This window comes from Protomyctophum bolini, assembly GCF_963924005.1.
Source record: "Protomyctophum bolini genome assembly, chromosome: 1".
NCBI lineage: Eukaryota > Metazoa > Chordata > Actinopteri > Myctophiformes > Myctophidae > Protomyctophum > Protomyctophum bolini.
In genome coordinates, this window is record NC_137862.1 from 33,815,455 (window position 1) to 33,841,026 (window position 25,572).

The 25,572-nt window shown below is 41.9% G+C and overlaps 1 protein-coding gene across 6 annotated transcripts in view; it reads left to right on the forward strand.

Moving 5' to 3' along the window:
* The window catches only part of sox6 (SRY-box transcription factor 6), a 173,709-nt gene that overhangs the window by 8,928 nt on the left and 139,209 nt on the right, over positions 1-25,572 (forward strand). For all 6 annotated transcript variants that reach the window (XM_080760745.1, XM_080760748.1, XM_080760746.1 and 3 more), the window contains exon 3: positions 17,368-17,438. The gene's annotated coding sequence lies outside the window, so the exon portion shown is untranslated. The remainder of the gene's footprint in view (positions 1-17,367; positions 17,439-25,572) is intronic.

A 25,572-nucleotide genomic window follows, 5' to 3' on the forward strand; every position in this document is an offset into this window, starting at 1 on the left:
GTCTTTTCATCATCAACCTATACTCTACCAGATGCATGGTCATGTGGGACATCTGCTAATCTCTCTCAATTCCATTGCTTACCGTTACCATAGCCTTTATATGGTGCACCATGGAAGCTCCATGGAAAGTTAATCACAATATGTCTAAAATGACAACGTTCTCCTGCCTCATGTAGCCTACTCTGGGATAGCCTAAAGTTCTCCTGCCTCATGTACTGTGGGATAGCCTACATTGGTTCACATTATTTTTCCCCTTCATTTGTCACCCCTGCTCTTGTGCCAGTATATTAAAACTACATTATATACAGTAACCAACTGCAGCAGAGAATACACACTGCTTTGTAACTTAAAACAAGTAGAAGCAAATCTAAATTAAGATTAATATTCTTCGGCAAGCTCTTTTGAGGCATGAGTAGCCTCGTTATTTTTTAGGGATAATTCCGTTCCATGCTACACTTGTTTGTAAGCAAAGTGTTTGTAAGCAAAGTGCAGATAGCTCAATGCCACATAAAGTATGGTCTTTTTTGAATGGAACTAAAAAAGGGAAATCTGCTGAAATGATGGAGAAAGCTTGTGGTTTGGCCCTCGCACTGCATTTTCCCATGAGCCTCTTTGACAATCAGAAGGGATACGCCACCCGCCCAAATGCAACACACACACCCACACATGCATGTGCACACACACGCACACACACACACACACACACACACACACACACACACACACACACACACACACACACACACACACACACACACACACAGAGCCTTTGTCTACCAGGCGGTAAGTGTGTAGAAACCCCTGGGAGGAGCCTTGTCAGGGGGAGCGTGACTGACAAGAGGGGGGTTGAGGGAGAGACCGAGGTGGAACAACCTCCGCAGGATGGATGGTCTATGATGATCCCACTCACTGCTGAGCCAGAAAGGGATAAGTTATTGCGACCATAGGTCGCAGATTACTATGAAAACCTGTCAGTCAGTCTGTCCGTCACGCCTCCATATATGGTTGTCAGTCGATCACACCTCGTGACACATCACGCCACCGTATATGACCGTCAGACCGTCATGCCTCGTGAATCGTGATACAGTCCATATATGGCCGTCTCCATATATGAAGATCACGACACTGACCTGATCAAACCCTGGATTAGCCATACATGGATAAGACTGCATATTCAGCACCTATATCTGCATATACGGAGCCGTTCAGCAACTCTACATCTGACCTCAAACCCTTAGATCTCCATATATGGAGCTGAACTACTTCATTCCAGATGTTGATCCTACCCCACCCGTCCTTCTTTGATGTCTTCCTTTTGACTGATACCTGTCCATTCTAACTCTAGACGGGTCTGCCCCAAAGTTATTAGCGCAGCCATGCCCGGCAGCTGACGAAAACTAGACTTCTCATTTCTCAACAGGGCTGGGCCAACAAATGAAGGCCCGGCCCTAACTGGGCTGGTCCGAGGCCCTGCCTGGCCTTACTAATTGGCACACATTTTTCGGGACTCCCTGGGACAGAAATGTCATCCAATCAGGAGAGAGAAACCCTTTTCTTAGCTTAAATTTGATAGTGTTCCTTTTCCAATTTTGTCTACTAATTTGTTTTGTTCATCACTTTCAGTTTAACTCAATTATCTTGTATCCTGTATGAGTTCTCTCTCGTGATTGGATACAATTGGTATCCCAAACTGAAAATGTATTTCCTGTTTACTGAAGAGCTGGGGACAACATGGGGAGACACCTGCTACCAATAGCAATGATTGCTATATTAATATAAAGCTACTTATAGTACAGTACAGTATAACAGCACCTTTAAGAATAAGAGCTTTTCTGTATTGACATAAAGTCTTTATGGAGATCTTTTTTGCCCTTTTTTTTGCCATTTCTTAGCTTACATGGATGACATCTATAGATCTCTGCCGAGATGCATCCATGACCTTACCAACGCACTCAGTACATTTGTACATGCAGCTCAGCCGTGTGTGTGTGTGTGTGTGTGTGTGTGTGTGTGGTGAACATATCGCTATGGCTCAGTGTCAGCATGGAGGAAAGCTTTATGTTCTTGGTTAGGGGTGGGGCTGAGGAGAGAGAGAGCGGGGAGGTACGATGTTCCTCCTCATCCTCAGCAAGGCTAAATTTATTGGTTACCATCTGCAGGGTGGAGGAGTTTGGGCTATGGCCAGCCCAGAGAAAGGCTTCTAATTAAACAGTCATCATTATCAACTTGTGGTCAGTGATCATATCGTCCCCCAACATTGGGCTCTGCAAGATGAACATGGAATCACTGAGGCCTGATTTATACTTTGTCCTACGACGGTGTCGTGTGTTTGGAAAAGCTGATCTACAAGGTCACAACGCGTTGCATCTGCAGCGTGTTGGAAGCTTGTGAATCGCCTATTTTCAGCATATGAGGCTTTCCTTGAAGCCCATGCTGGACTGAATTAGAACGGGAGAAACGGAGGAGAAAAGCTATGGAGAACGTTTTTTCCCCTCCCCGTCTCTCTTGGCAGAAACGACAGCGCAAGGCCCTGTGCCATATCCACTCAGGTTTAAACAATTACCCAACATCAGAGAAACCAGTACTGCCTCAGTTCTGGAAGAGTCATCGTCTTTTTTTCTTTTTTCTTCTTCCTTTGCCTTGGTTTCAGACATGGCCAAGTGTTACATGTACGAGGGAGCTCTCGATAATTTCAATTAGTGTAAGAGGGTGTGTCTGCAGTATCTGTATCACTGCCGCCAGAGGAGCTTTCCTTTGAGGTTGACAGCCCCTTAATATAGTATTTCATGGTTTGAGGTGTGAGTGACACAGAGGCGCTCAGAGAGGACGGCAAAATGGTTTATTAGGACCTAATTAGAGCCCTGTGATTAAAGGGGAAGTGACTGTGATTAGGAGAGTCGTGGATGATGTGGAAAAATGGATGAATATTCAGTGTGTGTGTGTGTGTGTGTGTGTGTGTGTGTGTGTGTGTGTGTGTGTGTGTGTGTGTGTGTGTGTGTGTGTGTGTGTGTGTGTGTGTGTGTGTGTGTGTGTGTGTGTGTGTGTGTGTGTGTGTGTGTGTGTGTGTGTGTGTGTGTGTGTGTGTGTGTGTGTGTGTGTGTGCGCGTGCGTGTGTGCACGTGTGTGTGTGCTTATAGTTATTGCAGAACATGCACTACTAGTTCATAATGTTGGCTTCCTCAGGCACATGATATCATCTTTATAGAAAACAAATACAGCAGAAAGAGGTTAGACTGTAGTTGTGTTGTCTATCTATATGTTGTATGTATGTCCTTTACGCACATACATACTGTACGTACGTGTATGCACTTTCGTAATGCTAAGTAACTCTAATTAAAACTGATTTTGCACCCTCGCTATTGATAAAAAATAAAACCTACTGATTTGGTGCAATTGATGCTTGTTTTAGTACGCCATAAGCCCGGCATGCAAGAGTAATGCAGTGGACTCTCACAGCCAATTGAACATGAAACCATGAGGAATGTGAAGCAAAGTCAGGTCTGCTCAGGGAAGCTTAGCGCACTTGCAAAGAATCACACATTCTTGTGAACTTCAAAGTATGCACTGTTTAAGCAAAGAGATAAATGGTCTTATTATTACAGGTTTCCAGCAATGGTGAGATTAGTATTGGTTTTTTCTTTATTCTCGCCCCACAAATTTCTAACACTTTCAGACATGTGATAGCCACTGCCATTTAGAAATCATTTATGGGGGTGTTCTGAGGGCAGGGGATAGACAGCAGGGCCTTGCGATTTTACAATTTCACATCTGACTTCCTCCTTAAAATGACACTGGCTTACCTGCCTATTACTCCCTTTGATTTCTACAGTACATGCCTCTGCGCTCTGAGAGGTATTCATAATAAGCTCAAACTTCTCTGGCTTCATTGCTAAAGGCTGCTTATCTCTCGGCTATTCAAGAAAAAGAGGAGTAATATTTTTTCCAATTTCAACATTTTACTGTAAGGCCACTGCCTGTCTAAACCACCTTTAGGGGTTGCTGTTAAGAGAGGGCATGCACATGCGCGCATGCATGGACACACACACACACACACACACACACACACACACACACACACACACACACGGATGGACAATTTTCCTTCTGCCTACATATGTACACAGCATGCACATGCACACGAGCGCACACGCACACATGCACACACACACTCATGCACGCACACACATGCACACACACACACACACACACACACACACACACACTCATGCGTGTGCACACACACACACACACACACACACACACAGGTGACACGCGGACGGACACACACACACTTAATGCTCTAATGGAACACAATCATAACATGCTGCTCTTCTGGAAAAATACTGCTAATTTTACATTTTTTATGTTCCAACTGTGGAATTGTGTTAGCCTAAACACTGCTCCCTAAGTGACTGCCTAGATGAAAGTCATACATATTTCCACATTATTCATATGGGTATTATACCTTATATATCTTAAGTCAACAACTACAGTATGATTGTTCTCTGTTCTATTTCTCGGTTGAGCTTGGAGTAGCACATTGTCAACATTTTCACAGCTACTGTTATGTTTAGTACACAGCAGACAATTTTACAACACATGGATACAGGATACAATAACCAAAAGTTAGACGTGTGTGAGTGTGTGTGTGTGTGTGTAACGGTGTGTGTCTGTGTGTGTAACGGTGTGTGTGTGTGTGTGAGTGTGTGAGACTGTGAGTGTGTGTGTGTGTCTGTCTGTCTGTCTGTGTGTGTGTGTGTGTGTGTGTGTGTGTGTGTGTGTGTGTGTGTGTGTGTGTGTGTGTGTGCGCGTGCGTGCGTGCGTCTTTGAAGGGCTGTGTTCTCTAAAGGTTGCAGTCGTCAACTGTGTGCACAAGGTGTGTAGTGGAACACTGTCATTTTCGGCAAGCAGCGCGCTCATACAACAGAGTATATGGTAGTCTACTCCCTGTAGCTCTATTCTGCTCCGTTCCTTGATTTGACCGTTGTCTGCGCCTGTGCTATGGCGTAATGGGCTCCCAGGGCATGATGGGAATATAACTGTTTCACTATGTTTTTCTTACCCCCCTCAATCTCCACTAACTATAAAATTTGCCCGGCAACATGGGATATATAGTAGACTCTGTGATGTCAGATGTTATTGCTGGATATGCATACTAGGAACTTTCTGGATTATTTTCCAAAAATCTGCCGTGCAAAGTGCATTATGTCACAAAGGCCACATTGTAGCCAGTGGGGTGTACAGCGGAGCATGCCTTGTCTCTGTGTCCTGTGCATTGGCCACCTTCTGTGCTTCCAGTCCAGACTATAGACCTACTTCATGGCTATTTCCTCTCCTTGTGCTGGAATCAATGCACAATGGGCCCACAGGAGCTCTGACATAATGGGCCAAAATAGAAACCTAAAATAAAATAAAAAAGATTTATATTCACGCATCTACTGCTTCAACTAGTTTCTCCAGTCACACGTTTATTTCAAGGCAGTCTGTTTATAGCCTGGTAAACCATCCTAGTGGGTTGTCATGTGTCTTCAGAAGACACATGACATGGGATGCTTTACCAGGCTGGTCTGTTTAGGCTGTATTTGATTAGTCATAAACTTTCCATACAGTAGGTAGACTTAACTCTGAGAGTGTGTAAGTGTAACCAAATGAACACATACAGGTTCATTTGGTTTAAAAAGATTCACTCAGGTTTATAAACGGATACATTAACATTTTTGCTGTGTATCTTAATCACATACTGTATTAGGTTTGGGATATCAAAGCATTTATATTGGCATTGTGTGCTTAATGCACACAAATGTCCAATGGTCTCATGAGTGCATGTGCCTCTGTGTAATTTTCCAGAAGCTTAAATATTAGGGTTAATTAACTAGTCCTCGTCTGGCCAGCGGGATGTGTCTTTCTTTAACTGAGACAGGCAATGCTGAATGGAATGGAAGAGCGTCCAATAGTGAACCACACATCTCCTGTTTTTCCACTAATTGAATTTGCCACTAAAATATGCTGGCAGGAGCCCCTTACCTTGTTTGACTTATTTATTGCCTGACTGGAGAGGTAATTTGACCTTCTCATTTCAAAGGCTCTTTTTTCCAACCCAGAAAAAGAGTGTTAAACTAAATTAGACCAGTGATCAGTGACTCAAACACTACATTTGTTTCCTCTGAGAGGACAAGCCGGCTAGATCCCGAGTCCCGACTCTGGGTTCCCTGTCTCTCACTGGCTGTCCTTCCAACCCTGCAGGGCAGGGGGGTGGGGGGGGGAGAGAGAGAGGTCGAGGGTGAGGGGCAAGGGAATTGAGAGAGAGAGAGAGAGAGAGAGAGAGAGAGAGAGAGAGAGAGAGAGAGAGAGAGAGAGAGAGAGAGGAAAGTGCCCCACAGTTCCTGCCATGTCACAGGAGATTTGTGTCCTTCCTTTAAATCATTTCCCTCTTTAGAAGATTAAGAAGGCAGAAATATTCTCAAACTGATCATTTTCCCTCCCTTCTAAATGGATTCATTTGCATTTGGAAAATGCCACTATTAATTGTAGGGCTCAAAAAAAGGGAAAAAAAAGAAAAGACAAATGATCTCTCCAGCTGTAAATAAAAACAAAACCAGCCGAGGTTATAATGTTAATTGTTAGAATGGCAGTGCGGGGGCCAGGGAAGCCAATGCTATGCATATGAACCAATCACCAGGAGATTTACACCATGGCCTTATATGCTGTGTAGACTCCTTCCTGCATTTATTATTGACCCCTAGCTGTTTCCTTTTTTCCTTTTGTAAATCACCCATTTTTCCTCAATGGTTTGTATTAATGTCAGGGCAGATGTAATCTTGTTTAGTATAACTAAAATAAAGTAGAAATGATCTAAATTTCCAGTTGAATGTTCTTGTTGGTTGTGGGGAAGAAACACAATTATGGCATTGTTTATTCATTGCATGCTGTGTCCCAATTGCTATTTTAAGATTATGGAGTGAACTTTGCTTGTGGAACACAACACGCCATATGAATGTTTGTCTATGTGTGTTCTATTCTTATCTAAACTTGCTTTTTGTCTATAACTAGACAATTATAGAGGTGTCCCACATGCCCTTGGCTTAAGCAGTCTGCCCTGGTGTTGATCTACAGTAGGTGTCAAATAGTTCTGTGTAAGCTTGCCTTTGTCAATCCAAAACAGTGTGACAGTAAAACAAACCATCTGTGGGTTGAGCCCACTGTCAAATAGTGCACGCCTGCTTCTTTCTGATAAAGAGGAACACTGAATAATTTGCAGACACCACTGCCTTGTTGTAACCTGATCATTTATGGATCAATTGTTTCCTTTCTGGTTTAATTCACCATGTGATTGATTTTCAGTGCAATGGTGTTGGAATAGGGAATCATTTGAATACAGATGCTTGCGGCTCAGGCCTCAAGCCACTTGGAGTCAGGAGACAATTGCAGGTTGATTACGTTGCTACTGACTGAAGTTGTAGCTCCTTTTGTACGAGGCAGAGATATTTGCATTTAAATGCTTATTGTAGGCATCTAAACACCATAAAGACTGATTGTAGATGCCAGTTGTTGGCTAGTCCTTGGGAATAAAAAAACAAGAATTTCAATAAGGGAAATTGGCATGGAAATGAGGAAATTATTTTTCAAATAGTGGAGGTGAAATCAATAGATGTTGGAGTTTGTTATGCAGGTTTGTATTGAGTGTGTTGTTTGTTCCGATTAAGTATGAACCTATTTACAGTTAGCTACTGTATTCTGTATTGTTAGAGATGGAATAACACTGATTATTTTATTCAGATTAAGCTTTTCTTCCCCATATCTTATTTTTTTGCTTATTTATTTATTTATGAATGGTTTATTGTTGCTGTCGAGTCTATCTCGTCTTCTGTTCATTTATCTTGAATGAATGGTAAAATATGGAATGTGTCACATTAATCTTGAATTATCATTATCATTTTCGTTTCTTTCTTTCTTTCTTTCTTTCTTTCTTTCTTTCTTTCTTTCTTTCTTTCTTTCTTTCTTTCTTTCTTTCTTTCTTCATTCTCCTCAGTTTTAATTTATCCATTTGGTTCCGTTTGTACATTCTAAGTTAGATTAACACAGAGGATCTTGCAGTGTATATGTTTCTATATGCGTATATCTGTCTATCGCTCTATATAAATACACGTGTGTGCGTGCGTGCGTGCGTGCGTGCGTGCGTGCGTGCGTGCGTGTGTGTGTGTGTGTGTGTGTGTGTGTGGGGTACCCACAGCGGAGTGATGCCCCTGCTGATTTTGCTGCTCTGGTTCTTTGTCCTGTAGCACTCAGTGTGTCTGCCTCCTCAGGAGACTGGCAGGCCTCTCTAGTGTGGCAACACAAAGACTCAGCCTCCTTTGAGGTGTTAAAAACTTCCATTTATGTATCTCCCTGGACAAAAAAGCAGCGAGTCCATTTGAGTCCAGTGGCGACACAGGCAGACATTGTGGCCACGCTTCTCTAGCACTCATTTCACAGATTCTAAAACCAGTATGTGGTGAACAGGATTTGAGGCTAAAGTGCCCCGTGAGGGCAGGCGATAAGAGGCAGAAACACCACCACTCAGTAAACTAGAAGATGGGTCCCTGAAAATAAACACCTTACCTGTGAGACAGAGAGGCGTACTTGTTTTCATAGCCCTCCACCAACACACACACACACACACACACACACACACACACACACACACACACACACACAATGCTCTAAAGTCTAAAGGAACACAAGAAAGAAAGAATGACATGAAGAAAGAGACAGATAGACAAAGAATCCTTATCAATGGATGGGCTCACAGTGTTTTTGAGTGATGATTACATGAGAGGGAATCAAAGAGAGTTGATAGGTTGCACAGACTGCAATGCCTGCCTGTTAGGAGCTCCAGGAACCTGAATGCTGGCCCCACACACACACACACACACACACACACACACACACACACACACACACACACACACACAGATGCCCAGTAAATAGACTCGCTTTCTCGTTATTTGAGGCTGAGGAAATGACACATAATGTATTTGCCAAGCAGCACATGGAAGCCCTCTTCAGCCACATTGCTGCATGAGGCTGTTTTTCGAAACAAACACTGGTCAGATCCAATTGTGGATTCCCCCCATACACTTTTCATCTAAAAGGCCTATCGTTGTTTTAGGCCAACTCGATAGACATCATATTTTGACTCTAGTTTCAGTGCTGGTCATGCTCCATACATCTGTCTATACTGACAGTTCATTCAGACAGAAGAATAAAGAGGAAAAAAGGAGAGGATAAAAAAGGCAAAGAGCGGATTGTAAGGTTGTGACAGGTAACAGGGTGCTGGAGCATGGAACAGCTGTTTGAATGTGATTGGCCTGTATCCAGAAGCAAATAACCCAATGATATGGTGGATTCTGAGTAGAAATAAAGCTTGTCTTTCTCATACAGGAGTGGAGCAAATTTCTTTGTGCATGCCTGTGTACAGTTCACCATACCAGCGGGAACTCAGAGCTCCGCATTAATCAGGTTATCTGCAGGCTCTGTCTCCTCAGATACTGTACTCCCATGAGGTGATCTGTAACACCTTGAAAACACCCCAGTGCATAAGCCTTTACTGTACACAACTACACATTTAAATCATCTGTGTGTATAAATGCAACCCCTATTGGTAACATAGTTAGAAATTGATAAATGAAAGAGGAACTTCACAGATCCCATTTTTATCCTGCGAGGGCATCAACAACATACAGTATAGTGATTACTATGAAAAAATGCTATTTCTTTGTTTTTCTGCAAAATGTTGACTTCGCATAGTTCGCAAAATGATTGTGTCAATGTGTTGTTTCATGTTATCAAGCATACGGAATGGATGCCCGAAATCTCCAAAGTCGCCCTTTAGTACTGAGGATTTTACAGTGTACCTTGATGGACAGTTTGGACACTATTCTGCACATTCTTGATTACGGCAACTATACCACTAACCATTCTGGATCGTCTTAAGGGAATTGTGTTTTGAATCGGGCTATCTTGTGTTCTAATTTTGTATTAGGGGTGTTCACACTGTCTGCCTGTTCTGAAGAAAAGGAAAAGACATAGCATGGTCTACCCCTGACTTCGGTACGGGGCATACTGTATATCACAACAGGAGCTCTGTCTGGATGAAGCTTGTTTTAAAGTTTACTGGGATATTTTGAAGACCTGTTGCGGATGGTTAAGCAAGCAATCTCGACACACAATTTGTCATGATCGGCCAGCTGATAAAAAATGGCCCGCATCATAAGCGCATTTCTCAAAAAACTATTCTCAACTTCTAAAAGTGATCCGCTCGGTGAAAATCTAAATCTATGTTCCTTCCACGCGCTACGTCCAACCAGGGAAACTCCCCCCTGTCATTTGTAAAGGAGCAACTTGGACACTCGGGCATGAAGGAAGCATGAGTTCAAGTCCGTTGCTCTCCCCTTGTCCCCCATATATGGGGACTAGGTTGGTGGAGGGTGTGTAGAGCCCAGGATCACATTAGATGATTGACACAGGGGTGAAAAATGGGTTACAAAATCGTAAGATAAGAAAATATTACCGGTAGTTAAAAAAAATAAAAATAAAAATCTAACCACTGTCTTTTGCACTATGTGGTCACCTTTTGGTCATTTCATATATTTTTCGGGGTGAACATGAACAGTGAACATGGCCTTAGAATCCTTTTTTTCTTTTTTTTTTGCTAGAATCTTCTGCAGTTCAACCCACCCACACACAGCGCACACCCATTCCCCTCCTCCCCCTTCCCTATTTCCCCATTTCCCCATGGAAGTGCTGCTATAGACCCACCTCATTGCATCCCAAACTCCCCTGGTTCCAGGCCTGTCTGTGTTCATGGCTGCTGCTTCTGCAGAGATAACCAGACAGCAGCCAAGTGGGGACCAACCTGCTGATGGCGGAGATTACCTCCATTGTCAAAATAACTACCTCTGCAAAATTCCTACTTTAGCGTGTTTGGACGAGAGCGTGGGTGAGGATTTGGAATAGAGGATTGGGAGAGCATTTTTTTAACATGTTGTAGATCTGGATGAATTCCAAACAGAAGTTCAAGTGCAAGTGTTGGCTTGCATCACCCATATTTCTCTCTCACACACACACACACACACACACACACACACACACACACACACACACACACACACACACACACACACACACACACACACACAGGCACTGGCACGCACACATGCAGGCACACACGCACAGACGCAGGGGTGCACGCACACACAAATGCATGATGCATGTATGTATACTGTACATGCACAGTGTGCAGTTGTGCACGCATGGCGCATGCACATGCATGCACGCACGCACAGACACACACACACACACACACGCGCGAGTGCGAATGTGGGGGAAAAATGTCAGAGACTTCAAAACTTTTCATGATGCAATCCAGTACTTTTTTACAGACCTGAATTTGTTAATAGTTCCAATCATACATTTTTGCTATCCTTACATGCAAATAATAAATAAATATATATAGGCTATATATGTATATATAGCACATTGCGATTGAGGCGCTGTTATGCAATAATCCATGTTCCAGGCTCTAGCAGTGCTGTGTGTGTGTGGTTGTTGTGATGTTTGCCTATTGATACTGAACCACTGTCATATGATGGTCAAACACACTAGCCTCCGTTATGTTCCGGGCTAATCAAATCAAGCGTACCCCCTGCTGTAGACGAACACATGCCTGGAATTTGAAGGTTCATTTGATTTGGAATGAATTTCAGTTGGCCTACTTGTGACAGCTGTGAAGGCTTTCTCTTGCATATTATTGTATGGAGGAAATTGTAGACCAAATGGCAGACCCTGGAGGTATACTGTATGTTAGTATGAACTGTATGTGGGATAATTCGTTTTTTATTATCATGTGTATAACAAAGTAGAATTTGTGCGTTTGTGTACAGTATGTGTATTGAAAAGCTTGAGTGGAGAGTTGCTTCCTATACATGCCAATAGGCATAAAGGGCAGTGTGTGTGTGTGTGTGTGTGTGTGTGTGTGTGTGTGTGTGTGTGTGTGTGTGTGTGTGTGTGCGTGTGCGCGTGCGTGCGTGCGCGGGCACGTGCATGCATGTATTAAGCTACTACTTCAATGAAATGCCACAGGTGGTCAGCTCTCTTTAGTCTTTACTGCATTGACATACAGCTTCATATACAACTGTTAAATCTCCTATTTCTAGTGTGAAACGACTCTTTGTGGCTATGTCGTACAGTGTCTTGTCTAATGGGAACAATCACCTTTGATGGCACATCACTTCACCTACTAATCCTCAGCTGTTGATCAGCAGCAGGTGGTTGTCTAGGAAACTTATGCAGGTGCATCAGTGTTGTTAGCGGTCATTCATGCACGACATTGGCTGCTGACATGGAGATATAATATAGTCTTCATTCTGCATGTCTGTCTCTCTACACCCCCCCCCCCTCTCTCTCTCTGAGATTTTGACTTTTGACTTAAGGAGAAAATGAGACTAGGAGAGAATGATTCGATAATAAAACTGTGGAGAAACTAATGATGTGAATTTGGAGGGCAATTGAATTATGGTTAATAAAACCACGGTCCTCCAATTATGAAAGGAAAGGCTTGTTTTATTTTCCCTACAGTCCTAATTCACTGCAGGAAAAGAGCAACTGCACAATAGGCTACCACTGACTCTTTCACTGCACCACTGGGATTACTGCAATTCTTTTTCCGTCATAATATTATTTAAATTTGTCCTATTATTTTCAATAAGTTCTCTTCTGAAAGAAAATAGTTAGTTTTCATGAGTCATTAATAAGAAAGTACGCTTTTTTCTCCATCTGTTATGTTTCTCATTGTTCTCAATTAGCGTCACATTACGAATTCAAAGACTTGTTAATTTCTACCCACTCTAATACTAACAGAGTCCTTTATTAAGGCAGGACTTTATAGTCAGATGTTTAACAAAGAGAAACTGGCTTGCTCAATTACCACCCGTGTGAAATGTGCTGATTTAGCAGCCAGCAATTATTGTGTGATTACACAGCTACTAATACTAGTAAATACTGTATGTGTGTACGTATTTGTTTTGTATACATGAATGTGTGCTTCTGTGTTTGCAGTATTTAACAGTGGCCAATTTGGCCATGCACAACATAGCCTAGACCAAAGTTAGTTGTATAGCTCATTTGCATCTGCCGAGTGAATGCTGTATGTGCATATATTGGAGAATCATGCTCATTCTAACTAGTGGGGTTCTATGTTTTTATTGTCACATGCACTTAACCACTTCTAAGCTGCCGTCTCTATTTTGAGAATGTCATTATAGGCATATATTTTCAAATATTTTTGAATGAATTCAAAATAAATTGACACACTGGTCATAATCCTATCTTGTAGATCGGCTATACTTAGTTAATATACATCTGTGACAACGTCGTAGGCTGTAAAATCCTTCATTTCAATTAATCATTTTTTTCTTTATAATACTTATCTATTTATGTTCATACATATGTACATCATACGAGTAAAACTTTGTTTGTTGTAATAAATAACTTTGACATAATTGCCTTTTGTTGCACAATGCTGGCGATAAAACGAAATGATGTCAAAATGGTTAGTATATTATAAAATAAGTCCCTTTTTCAAACAAATGCAATTCTATACTATACTCACTACATGCATTTGGTTAATATACTGTAGGTAACAGTAGGTAAACCAATAGCAACTAGTTAAAGGTAAATTTAGCTCAATCCAGTTTAGCCTGTCAGTCGTGAGAGCATCAGAGAATTCGATTTAAAGGTTAACTTTAGCTGTGTAAATCAAACATGATATGGCAGTGATGGCATGATAATACTATCAAAGGTTATAGTTAGGAAACATTGCATTTCACTTGATATTTCTTGGTCACGAGGCTGGGTATAATATTCTATTTTTTTTTAACTACCAGAATGTTTGGAGGTCCAGGTTATGGTATTTTGGTGCAGCGTCGCCCGCTATTTTTCGACACCGGTATTTGTACCTAGAGGTGTGGTCATGGGTGTGTTGGCACACTTCCCCCTAAATTGTTATTTTGGTCACACACATTTGGGAAGACGATAGTGGAATTTAAAAGCACCCATAAGCCGTATGCCAAATTAGTTAAGTATAGAGTGGCGCGTGCCGGCTATATGAAGCAATATAGAACTGTCCATAACGGGCAACGGATAAGGGGTCTCTTAAAGGCAATGGCATGTGGCACGGTGATTGGTTTCATTATTATAACGCCCAAACCACACCTATGCATAATGTAACGGGTAGCGGAGGAGTTTTAGGGATTTAGACAGGTGACCAAAATAGCTACTTTAGTGCGGGAACGCCCCTTCCCCACTGCTAAATCCCCAAATAGTGTATTTAGAATGCTCGAACGAAAATAGAGCCCTAAGGCTTTTGCCCTATTTCTGTTCCATTGCTTACACTGTCATATTTTGAGGGTTTGTGTAAACACAAACATTGAAGGCAAATGAGAGGTCGCAAATTGTGATTGCCCAGAATGAGATGATGTATGATGACGTGTGATGATAAGAGCTCCCCTCACTTCACACAGGTGTGATTTTTATTGGCTAGACAGATTGACACACAAACATTGAAGACAAATGAGAGGTCGCAAATTGTGATTGCCCAGAATGAGATGATGTATGATGACGTGTGATGATAAGAGCTCCCCTCACTTCACACAGGTGTGATTTTTATTGGCTATGCAGCACGAACGTTACTATTAAATATTAGTGATGTTTAGTTGTTCTGCCAATGAGTCAGCATGGGGAAAATTAGTTACGCAAAGCTTGGCCAATCAGTTAAGCCGACGGGTTGTGTTGGCCAATAAGTGAAGCCGATGCATACAATCTACCGACACAAGATCTCCTCAGACCCACGGTCAGACAGATACAGATATTTATGTTTTTTGAGGAGGGCTAGCCCCTCCTATGTCCAGCTTTGAGAGTTTGTTTGTCCCAACACAAACATTAAATGCCATTGAGAATGAATGGCCAGCTTTGAGTGTTTGTCCCAACATAAACATTAAATGCCATTGACAATGAATGGCCAGTTTTGAGTGTTTGTGTAAACACAAACATTGCTTAAACACAAACATTGAAGACGAAGGTGAGGACGCAAATTCTCATTGACCGGAATGAGATGATGAATGATGATGTATGATGATATGAGCGCTCCTCACTTCACAAGGGTGTGATTTTTGTTGTCCGTCCGACATGCCATTCAGCACTGCACACCTCGGGTTCATGTGAGACAGACACTGTTCAGACACTGTCTGAGTTACACTGGCCACAGTGTGAGTGTGACACACACACACACACACACACACACACACACAGATCCAGTGAACCTATAGTATAGATTTATGTAGGCACAATTTTCCCAATCTGTGCAGATTTAATTTAAATATTTTTCCACATTTCCATTTCATATCAATGATGAGGATGATGATCCAGTAATGAAAGTTTCTGATGATGAATGGTGAATGAGGTAAAGGTCAGATAAGTGCATACACTTTTAACGTGTTGTCCTTATTTTGGGCACTTCATTATCGCCTAATAAGTTGTCAAATAGCGCGAGAACAATTAAATAAAATAACTAAGCTCACAACATGTCGACGCATTGTGAGCTTATAGATCGCCTACTTATGCTATTTGTCATACAGTGAAGTATTTAAGGCTTAAGTATTACAAGTCTCCACTACGTTTTGGCTCGCATGATCCTGCTGTGGATGAATGTGTGTGTTTTTTCATGTCTGTCCGTGTTGTTGATGGTGGTGATGGCCGAGAGTTGGGCAGAATGAAGAGATGCTGTCCTTTGAGAGTGTAGCAACATACTTTAAGCTCAGAGTTTCCATTCAGGTTAAAGCTTTCCATTTAACTGGGGTCAGTTTCTGGGCCATCTTTCCTCTATTGTCACTTCCAGCCTCAAGGCCACCACATTCTGATCTGTTTTCCTGTTTTGTGACTATTACCTTTATCCGACGTACTCTATTAACCCTACCTCCTCCCACGCAAAAAGTATTATTATCTTTTGCCTGTGCTCTGATCAGAATGCGGCGGTACTAGTCAGTACATTCATCTGGTCTGTTGGTGGCTCATTGGTCTCAGCCACAGGAGTCAGGGGTACTGTAGTGCAAATTAGTGGAAGATCAATTAAGCATGACCTTAAAAACCTCTGTCCTTGTTTAATTGCTAGTGCAGAGGCAGGGTAATTGTATAAATCAGCTATTAATGAGATCTGGGCTTTTTGTGAAAAACAACATAATGCGTGGAAATAAACATCAAATAGAGTTAACATCAATAGGTACTGTATCTTCTCCCCTGAAACTTTGCTGACACATATTTGACTTGAATACTTTTCGCTCTACTTTATTTTCACTAATATATGGCAATAGAAATATTTGTGTTGGAAATTAGGTTTCATCTGATGCACGCACACTGGAGTTCTCTCCTCGCTTGTGTGTCATCAAACAAAGCTTGTGATTCGCAGGACTTCAATTGCACTGCACTGCTGTAACTAGCAGAGCATGCCCCTAAATAAATCATTAGCAGGCAGCGCTTCAAGAAAGAAAGCAAAATTAAATAAAGCAACCGCTTTATATGAAAGCTGTTTATTAGTAGAATCCACAGACTGGAGGACAGATTAATGAGGTACCAGAGAAGTGGATTTTAAACATTGTCTAGGCCTGGTTCCCGATGGTAAGAGCTATGAGGCTGCAAGTCAGACACTAACATAGCTGTTTTAGCTCAGCTGCATAGACTCTGACCCTCAGCCAACAGTCACCCGTGTTGCTACTACTCTGGGTCGACAGTGTGAGTAAAATGAACACAGCATTTTGTACGGCGTATATGTCTTTCTCTAGTCCTCTGTTTGTTCTGATACGAGTACAGTAAATACAGTTACATAACTGACCTTGCTGATTTGAACTCTTTACTCCATTTGTTCTTTAATAAATTAGATGCAACATGTTTACCAGTAGGGCTTCAACTATCTATAATTATTCAAATACTCGAGAAGCGTATTTTATTTTAATAGCTAAACAAGTGTTATTTTATACTTTTTTATATTATACAACAATGTTGCACAAATATAAAATAGCAGATCTACAAGCTCACAACGCATCTGATCACAAAGCATAGCTTTTAGATCAGCTAAAACTACATCTAAAGCCTACATTGGGATTGATTATTAATCATTGATTTATGAAATTATCGATTATCATTCGTTTTTTATCAATCAATAACATTTCTTAATTTTATGTTGCACCCCTATTGAGAACAATAACCAGACGAGATAAAAAAACAAAACAACAACACAAATTGAATGCCCGTTTCTGTTTTGTTTCCATTGCATTTCAGGTCATTTTCATGAGTTCAACATCAACTAACCAGTGATCACTGGCAGCTGGGGATTGAGTCTTTCACTTTTTGTAAGTATCAATTTGCCTCTTCACTTGTTTCTTTCTAGCCACATGCCTCCTTCACCCCTGGTGTCTCCCACCCACACTGAACACCTGCAGCAAATGAGGTGGACAATTGGGTAGTTACACAATGTCTGCACAATTAGGCAGTTACACTTGTACAATGTTATCCGCACATTTAGACTCTCCTGCCTTATTTATGACAGTAGGCTATTGCTTACTGACAGTAACTGATCTGTTCTTGTCAGCAATCGAGTATAAATTGAGCTTTTCTGTAACCATATTAACCCTGACGTCCCTATTTTGTGTCATTATAGGTGAAAATGTCAAAGATGTTCACAATAACTCGCTATCTGACACATTATGTGAGATTAAAGATCAGTTATTTTCACTATTTGTTGTATGACAAAGTAAAGTTTGAAAACGCAAGGGCTGCCCCTTCTCTCTGAATTTAAATAGAGAAAAGATTGTTATAGGGAACTGCTTTATTGAGTGCTTTATGCTAGTCAAGGAAGTACCCATAACAAATTACAATTGGACCAACATATCCCTGAAATAACTGTTGACAAAACATTTTAATATTATTTTATCTACAAGGTAAACAATGGAAAAGGATATTTGTGCTGGTATTCATCACAATAGTGCTGTGCACAGCAGTGAAATATATATTTATTTATTTTCATGAGAAATGCTGCAATCCCTTCAAAAGTACAGCTCCATCTCTACACTTTTAATGGTCTTCCAGCTGCTCTCAGAGCCTCTCTAATAAAAACTGTATCTGAGATTATATTAAGCAAATAAAGCTCAGAAAGTTAGTTGATATTAATCTTTTTCTTCTCCAAATGTCAGTTGGAGATATCATGTGAGTCAGGCCAGAGTCATATTAATGTGGGCGAGGAGACTTTCTATATCACCTGGATAAATGTCTATGCTGTCTCCAATCCCATGGCCATTTACTGTTGTTGATCCTCACCCCCCTGTCAGACACAGTGCTTAGTCTAAGGTACAGTATACGATATGTACCCGTCAAGGTCTGCAGTGTGTTGTGACTTGTGAATGACGCAGACTATAGGACTAGACTAGGAGATCTCTCAGGCTTTTGTGGGAGGAGATTAATGTTGAAATGAAGCTGAGATCAATAACCGTATGCCAACAGGCCGGTCAGTCAGTTTACATTCTGCATGCTGTTGTAACTAAAACCAGAGGGATATCATCAGTCATGCACAGTCTAGATATGATTGTTTACATGTCAACACTGAAGTCGAATATGCCTATACAGAAACAATGCTAAATACCTTCTCACAATAATAAACACGGCAGGTTCTGTGAATGGACATATGACCAGTGTGACTTATGCCATTAGTACATTTATCAGTGTTCATGATAGTAGCTCAGCTCGTCAAGCCCTTGATACTGTGAATCAATATCAGTGTGTGTGTGTGTGTGTGTGTGTGTGTGTGTGTGTGTGTGTGTGTGTGTGTGTGTGTGTGTGTGTGTGTGTGTGTGTGTGTGTGTGTGTGTGTGTGTGTGTGTGTGTGTGTGTGTGTGTGTGTGTGTGTGTGTGTGTGTGTGTGTGTCTGTGTCTGTGTCTGTGTGTGTGTGTGTGTGTGTGTGTGTGCGTGCGTCCTGAGGATCATATGGGGGATTCTGGACAGACCCTTTATGCAGTCCAGAAGAAACAGAAGGTGCTGTTTCTTCTAATAAGCAGTGGATCATGTACAGTCTGTTTCTTCTAATAAGCAGTGGATCATGTACAGTCTGTTTCTTCTAATAAGCAGTGGATCATGTACATCATGTACAGTCTCACAGCCGTCAGCTTTCTATCGATGGCATCCCTGAAGGGGCGGATATCGGAGAACCATTTTGTCAGAAATTAAATAAACAGCACTTCGGAAGAATGATAAAAATGAATAATCTTTTGATGGTTATTTTATTCATCCGTTATTTATCAAATGGGCCTTTCAGTTCGGTCCACTGACCCTGCAGTGATTATGGGCAATATGTTGCTAAACGGAGACCGCTTGACAAAGACTTCATTTTAATTTCATCAGCCTCAATGACTTCAGAAGAGCTCAGTGTGCATTTGGAAAATTAATTATTGCCTGGCAAGAATATAGAACGTGCACGAACTAAGCTCATCTTCCTATAATAGGGAACTGTGCATACCATAAATAGATTACCTTATCCACATAGAAAAATAAAGGAGCTTGTTTTGGTATAGTGGCAACATAAAGTATGTACATTAAATCAGAGATTCTCAAACTGTGCTAAAATGTTTTAATATAGCATAAACACAGTTAACCACTTTAACCCTATATACTATTTTGAAAATAGATCTATAAGCTCACAATGCTTTGCGATGTGAGCTTGTAGTTTGGCTACTCAAAGTCTTTGAAAATCTTTGCAAACAATTTTAACAAGAAAGAATTCCCTGGCACAAAACTATTTTCAGATGGCTGTCCATGGCCAAATTATTATGAATTGGTTGATTAGTTTGATAATCACTGCATTCATTTAGTGATTTTGTCAGGTGTATTGTCTTTGAGTGTATGACATCAGCCATTCTTGTGGATCGACCCCATGTTGGAAACACCTGCTGAATTGGGGTTAAATTACCAGTCTCTTTCAGTGGTTGTCAAGCTATGATAGCTCTGTGCTTTTACAGATTTATTTATTCTTTGATGGCTTGATAGGCTTTATTTCATTCTCTGGAGAATAAAAACCTAATATGGACTTGGCTGCTTTCCTAGTTCTCAAGGTACGCTCCTTGTAGCGTAGGACAGTGTTTCACCTACTAGCTATATACGGCAGAAAACAGGACCAAAGAACAAGCCATTCATCTTCTTGCTACCCCAGCTGTGGAAAGTAATGCATAACTAAAAGTCCGGTAAAATGAATTAATGATTTCAACCATGAACTTTTCTCCCAAAACGCCATGAATCGTCTCCAACTGATAATGCACCGTGACCCTTGAGTGTGAAATCCCTGTTGCGTTGAGAGTAGCCAGTTAATTGATTCGCAAATTATTTAAAGTTTGTGGTGCCCAGGGGAGTGCTAGACTCTAATGATGGCCCATTTCTAAAGAGTTGAAAAACTCTTCCCTGGCAGGCCTGTGTCGAATTGTAATAGTAAGCTTACAAGTCTAATTGGAGCCTTGAAGAGACTGTGTGGGTCACCAATATGGTGTTGCTGGACTGGGTCTGTTGGACATGCTATTGCAATTAAGAAGTCTCATCAGGAGTAGATGAGGGATGTTCCATACCTGGTGCTCCGACTTTCCATAATGTCCCTTCTGAGAGATGTCTTTTCCCCCCCCCCGATAGTGGCATTTTTATCTATTTTTTGTGGCACATTGTGGTATAGATGTCATTTGATGTCCCCCAATGCAGAACATGACATAAAATGCATAGATGATTTTTATTTTTTCCTCTCTCTGCATGGACGTTTGCTTGCAAATCACAGTTTCTCCTCATGGCGTCATTTAGCTATAAACATGACACCCGTCACCAGTACTGTAAATTTAGTCTCAGAGACGGCTGACGCCAAAATTAACAGAGGTTGACATAGAGTATAATATTATTAGACTGTAACTTATTTAAGACGTATTAAGAGTCCAGTGCATGTGGTCACGTTTGTGTACTCATTGCTCAGCACTGCATTGCTGATCTCTCTGAGAAATCAGCATCTACAGTCTAGAACCTTTATAATTGATTTCACCATGGATCGAAGCTTAGGGATGGGTTGGTTTATTCATCCCTAGATTGTCTTCAGGGATTCTTCCCCATATCGTCCTAAAGAAGTCAATTTTGTTTAATCCAGAGATTGTACAAATGGACCAATTTGTTGCATGTTCCATTTGTACACTCTTGAGTTAAATTTAGGTGGAGGAAGACCCCATCCTGTAGCCTCTATACATTTTGTTGCATCCCCCATTAAGTGGCAGGATCTCTGTGCTAATATCAAGGAGCATCTAATCTGGACCCATTAGCAACAACTGTCATTCAGACACACGGTGTCGGCCTGATTTAAATAAAATGAAATGAAGATAGTTGTTTCTGGTCCCCTGGCTTCACTCATTGCCATAAACATATGCTCTGAGACCCGCTTCTTACCATCTTATTTATGACTTTAATTTGTTGTGTGGGCTGCGCAAGAAATCAAATTTAATCCAATCCTCCCAGGGACCCTGTCATATAATAACATGGTAATTTCTGTGTATCCTTTTGAAAAATGAGGAAATTAATTCTTCCTGACACGTTCTAATTATTCCAGTGTGAACGGCGGATGGGATCCCCCCCCAAGCCCCCCCCCTTCCCCCCAGCCCCCTAAGTGTCGGTTGCCGACGGGTGGCGAGGTGCTAATGCTGACCAGCAGCGCGTTTAATTTGAAACATGAGCAGACACCTTTCAACACACCTTCCTAATGTTAGAGTGGCTCACACAAATTAATTCACTACTCATCTGGCAGCTCTGACTTAAAGATGTGTGGTGTGTGTGTGTGTGTGTGTGTGTGTGTGTGTGTGTGTGTGTGTGTGCGTGTGCGTGCGTGCGTGTGTGCGTGTGTGTGTGTGTGTGTGTGTGCCTGTACGTACACGTGTGTGTAGTGGGGCTGGGGCGGGTGGATGGGACACTATTGCTATTAGTTAAGGCGTAACAAGGTGCGTCTGTGTAATGTGTGTGTGTGTGTGTGTGTGTGTGTGTGTGTGTGTGTGTGTGTGGGGGGGGGGGGGGGTTCTGTACACACATGCTGGACCATGCTATCAGCATATTTCATGTGACTGCATGTGACTGCGTGTGTCTGTCGGGACAGTGTGATTGCTTGGACAGGTTTTTTTTTTTAAATATTCCCCCAGTCAGTAACGGTGCCTCTTCACACTGAAAGGTTGATTTAATTAGACTGTCATCAGCCAGTCTTTAGCACATCACTTGAATCTCAGAGGAACACTGCTAACCCCGTTTTGGAGAGAATAATGCTTTAAAAAACCAATCGTATGCTCACGTATTAATTAATACAGATATATTTATTAATTATTTTTAATTTTTCCACTCGGAAGTAGGAATTTATGGTTTAGGGCCACTGTGGTCAGTGGTACACTCCAATGGTGAGTTAGTGGTTCACCTGCCTGTTTGCATCTTCATTCTGTAGTTGGAATGAATACTTTTGCTTTCCCCAGCTAATTTGTTTCTATATACAGCTTGTTCTATATACAGCTTTTTGTCCCGTCGCGTCTCACATTTGCCGTTGACAATGAAAGGAGAATTTACGTCATATGTGCCTGAAATATGTTTGTGGCAAAACAAACATTAAATGCCATTGACAATGAAAGGAAAATTTACGTCATATGTGTAGACGAGCAAATCGGCTAACCAATCACATAAATTCCGTCCAGTCAGATAACTCACAAATAGATTTAACCAATATTTATTATAGAATGAGAATACAAGTGTGCATTTAATATTGGCGTTCGGCTCTGCTACATTTTTCTCCCTGCTCGGCACAATACCATCATTAAACATTGAGCAGGGAGATAGATATACAATAACAACCCCCATGGGGAACGTAAATAGCAGGGCCCACCGGTGGTGCTGGGGTGGCGGTGGGAGCAAACATCACATAAAAAGCAGGAACCACATGCAGAAGGAAGGCAGGAAGAGCATGCATTCTAGGGGAACTTAAATACCCCGCCCAATTGGTCAGCTGACTGCCACATCAGCGAATCAGTCTGTGGGTCTTGCAAACACTGAATACACCCACAAGGTAATTCAGCATATTAACCAGGAACCAGGAACCACATGACAAGGAAATGATATACCTTGAGTTGAATTGCTGCATGACAACAAGGACATCTTCACATTCAGTGAGCAGAAAAACAAACTAAACTTTAACTAATTTAACCCTTACTGGTCCATTTGGTTCCATTTGTACACACTCAGTCAGAGTTACAGACCAGTAAGCATCCATTTTGTTCCTAACTATCAATCATTTAGCTGGGGACCCACTGGAACCCCATGAAGGACCCTTGGTGGACCCCAGTCAGTCACTCAGTGAGTCACTTTAGCTCTGTGTTTTCCCATTGTTGGTGTGTGTGCGGCGATAAGACGAAGACAATTTAAACAGATTATAAAGAACAATACCAGCTAATGATTATGGCTAAGAGAAGTTATGAATAACGCATGAGGGAAGGCTTAGTCTGTGTGAGTCAAGCGTACTGTAGGCCTACAGAAAATGTGTTTCCACTGTAATTATCAACATAGTATCTAAGGGGTTGAGACAGGAGGAGAAAATAAAACATAAACAAACTAACTTTCCTGAACTTTGGAGCTGGGTTAAAACCATAAAGCATAAAACTGTAATTGAAGTGTGTGTGTGTGTGTGTGTGTGTGTGTGTGTGTGTGTGTGTGTGTGTGTGTGTGTGTGTGTGTGTGTGTGCGCGCACGTGCGCGGTGCGAGCGCGCATGCTCGTACACACGCACAAGTATTTACAAAAATTACAGGGACTCTGTGTGCGAGCATATGTGTATATGTGTGCTGTGTTGTTGCTGGGTCATATACAACAGAGGACTCATGTCTGTGGCGTCATGGCCAAGGAGAAGAGAACAGGGCTTTGTGAGGCGAGGGTGGGGTCCTCCCATGACTCAGTGAGGGGAGAGGCGTCAACATGGCCGCCCGACCCGCAGGGATTAAAGTCCCTCCCCCCACACCCTGCAGGGTTAATCACTGCCATCTTGGCTCCATGCAGAGGGAGCAATTGCACTCTCCATCACAGTGGAAGAAGTGAGACACAAACCACCGAGCGACTGCTGCTGAAGTAGCGCCATGGGCAGACCTGCTGCATGAGCCTGTTTCCACTCTGTACAATGGGACAATGGGACGTTTGGAGCCTCAGTTTATCTGTCTTTGAGAGGTTGGGAATGGATCAGGGTCGGGTCTCTGGTATCTGGGCTTGACTGAGTGGTGTGCACTGATAGCGACTTTGTTTCAGTAACCCCTGATGTTGCCAGTTATTAAAGAGAGAGGGAGATACAGTGTGTGTAGGTAACCTCTGAGTCTCGCTGTGCGCTTCACACCATGCTGTTAATAACTGAAGACTGAGACCGCCGTCTCGTGCCAAGACCCACATGGCTGCTGGCGGTGCATTAAATCAGCAGTCAATTTGACTGGAAGTTCGAAATCTGGGCTAGGTTAAGGGGATGTGCTGAAGCCGTGTTAATAGCTAGCTTGTTGTCCATATGGTACTGCTTTAATAGAGCACATTTGTTGCAGATGGTGGGAGACTTGGTTAGGCAGAGGCAGCTATTGGCAAGGGCTCGTTCTTCGAAAGGGCTGCCGTGCCGCTCCGCTCGGGCTGGTCCAGGCCAGCTTGGTCTTTTATAACGTCGATGTCTATTCTCCCGGGTTCTCCTTCACCAGAAAAAGTCTGCCCTTGAATTGTGGCCTGGTCTTAATTTAAAACCCCATGCTTGAGTTTTTGTTTTTTTAGATCTTTGGAGAGGAGCAAATACAATGTGGCTCAGTCACTTTTTCCTGAGTTTGGTCTCCAAACCGCACCTTTGCTTCCATAGGCTAACTTCAGTTGTCTCCATGACCACAAAGGGATTGTAGACAGCAGGTCCAGCTGAGGAAACACAAGCAGAAAGAGAGAGAGAGAGAGAGAGAGAGAGAGAGAGAGAGAGAGAGAGAGAGAGAGAGAGAGAGAGAGAGAGAGCACAGACAGACAGACAGACAGACAAACAGACAGACAGACAGACAGACAGACAGACAGACAGACAGACACGTGAGACAAAGAAATAATTATTGAATCAACTCAACTTAAATATAATATAAATATAAATAGAAACTATAATTTGGTTGAAACTATTTAAAACTTCTATGTCCTTGTTTCAAACCATTTACTTAAAGGAGAATTCCATACTAAAAGGCTTTCTTACCTTTCTTTGTAGTTGTTACGTCCCCACCAAAGAGGTCCAGGTGTTATTTTGTGCAAAAGCTCCTTATTGGCTATTTCCCCTACCATAAGCCCTAAATGAATTGCATTGAATTGAATGGGGCTATGGGGTGCTAATTTGCTTATTTCCATTTCCAAAATTTCCAAAATTATAATTTCTTTGTATATATCCTCTCTTCATAATGTAAATAATATCCC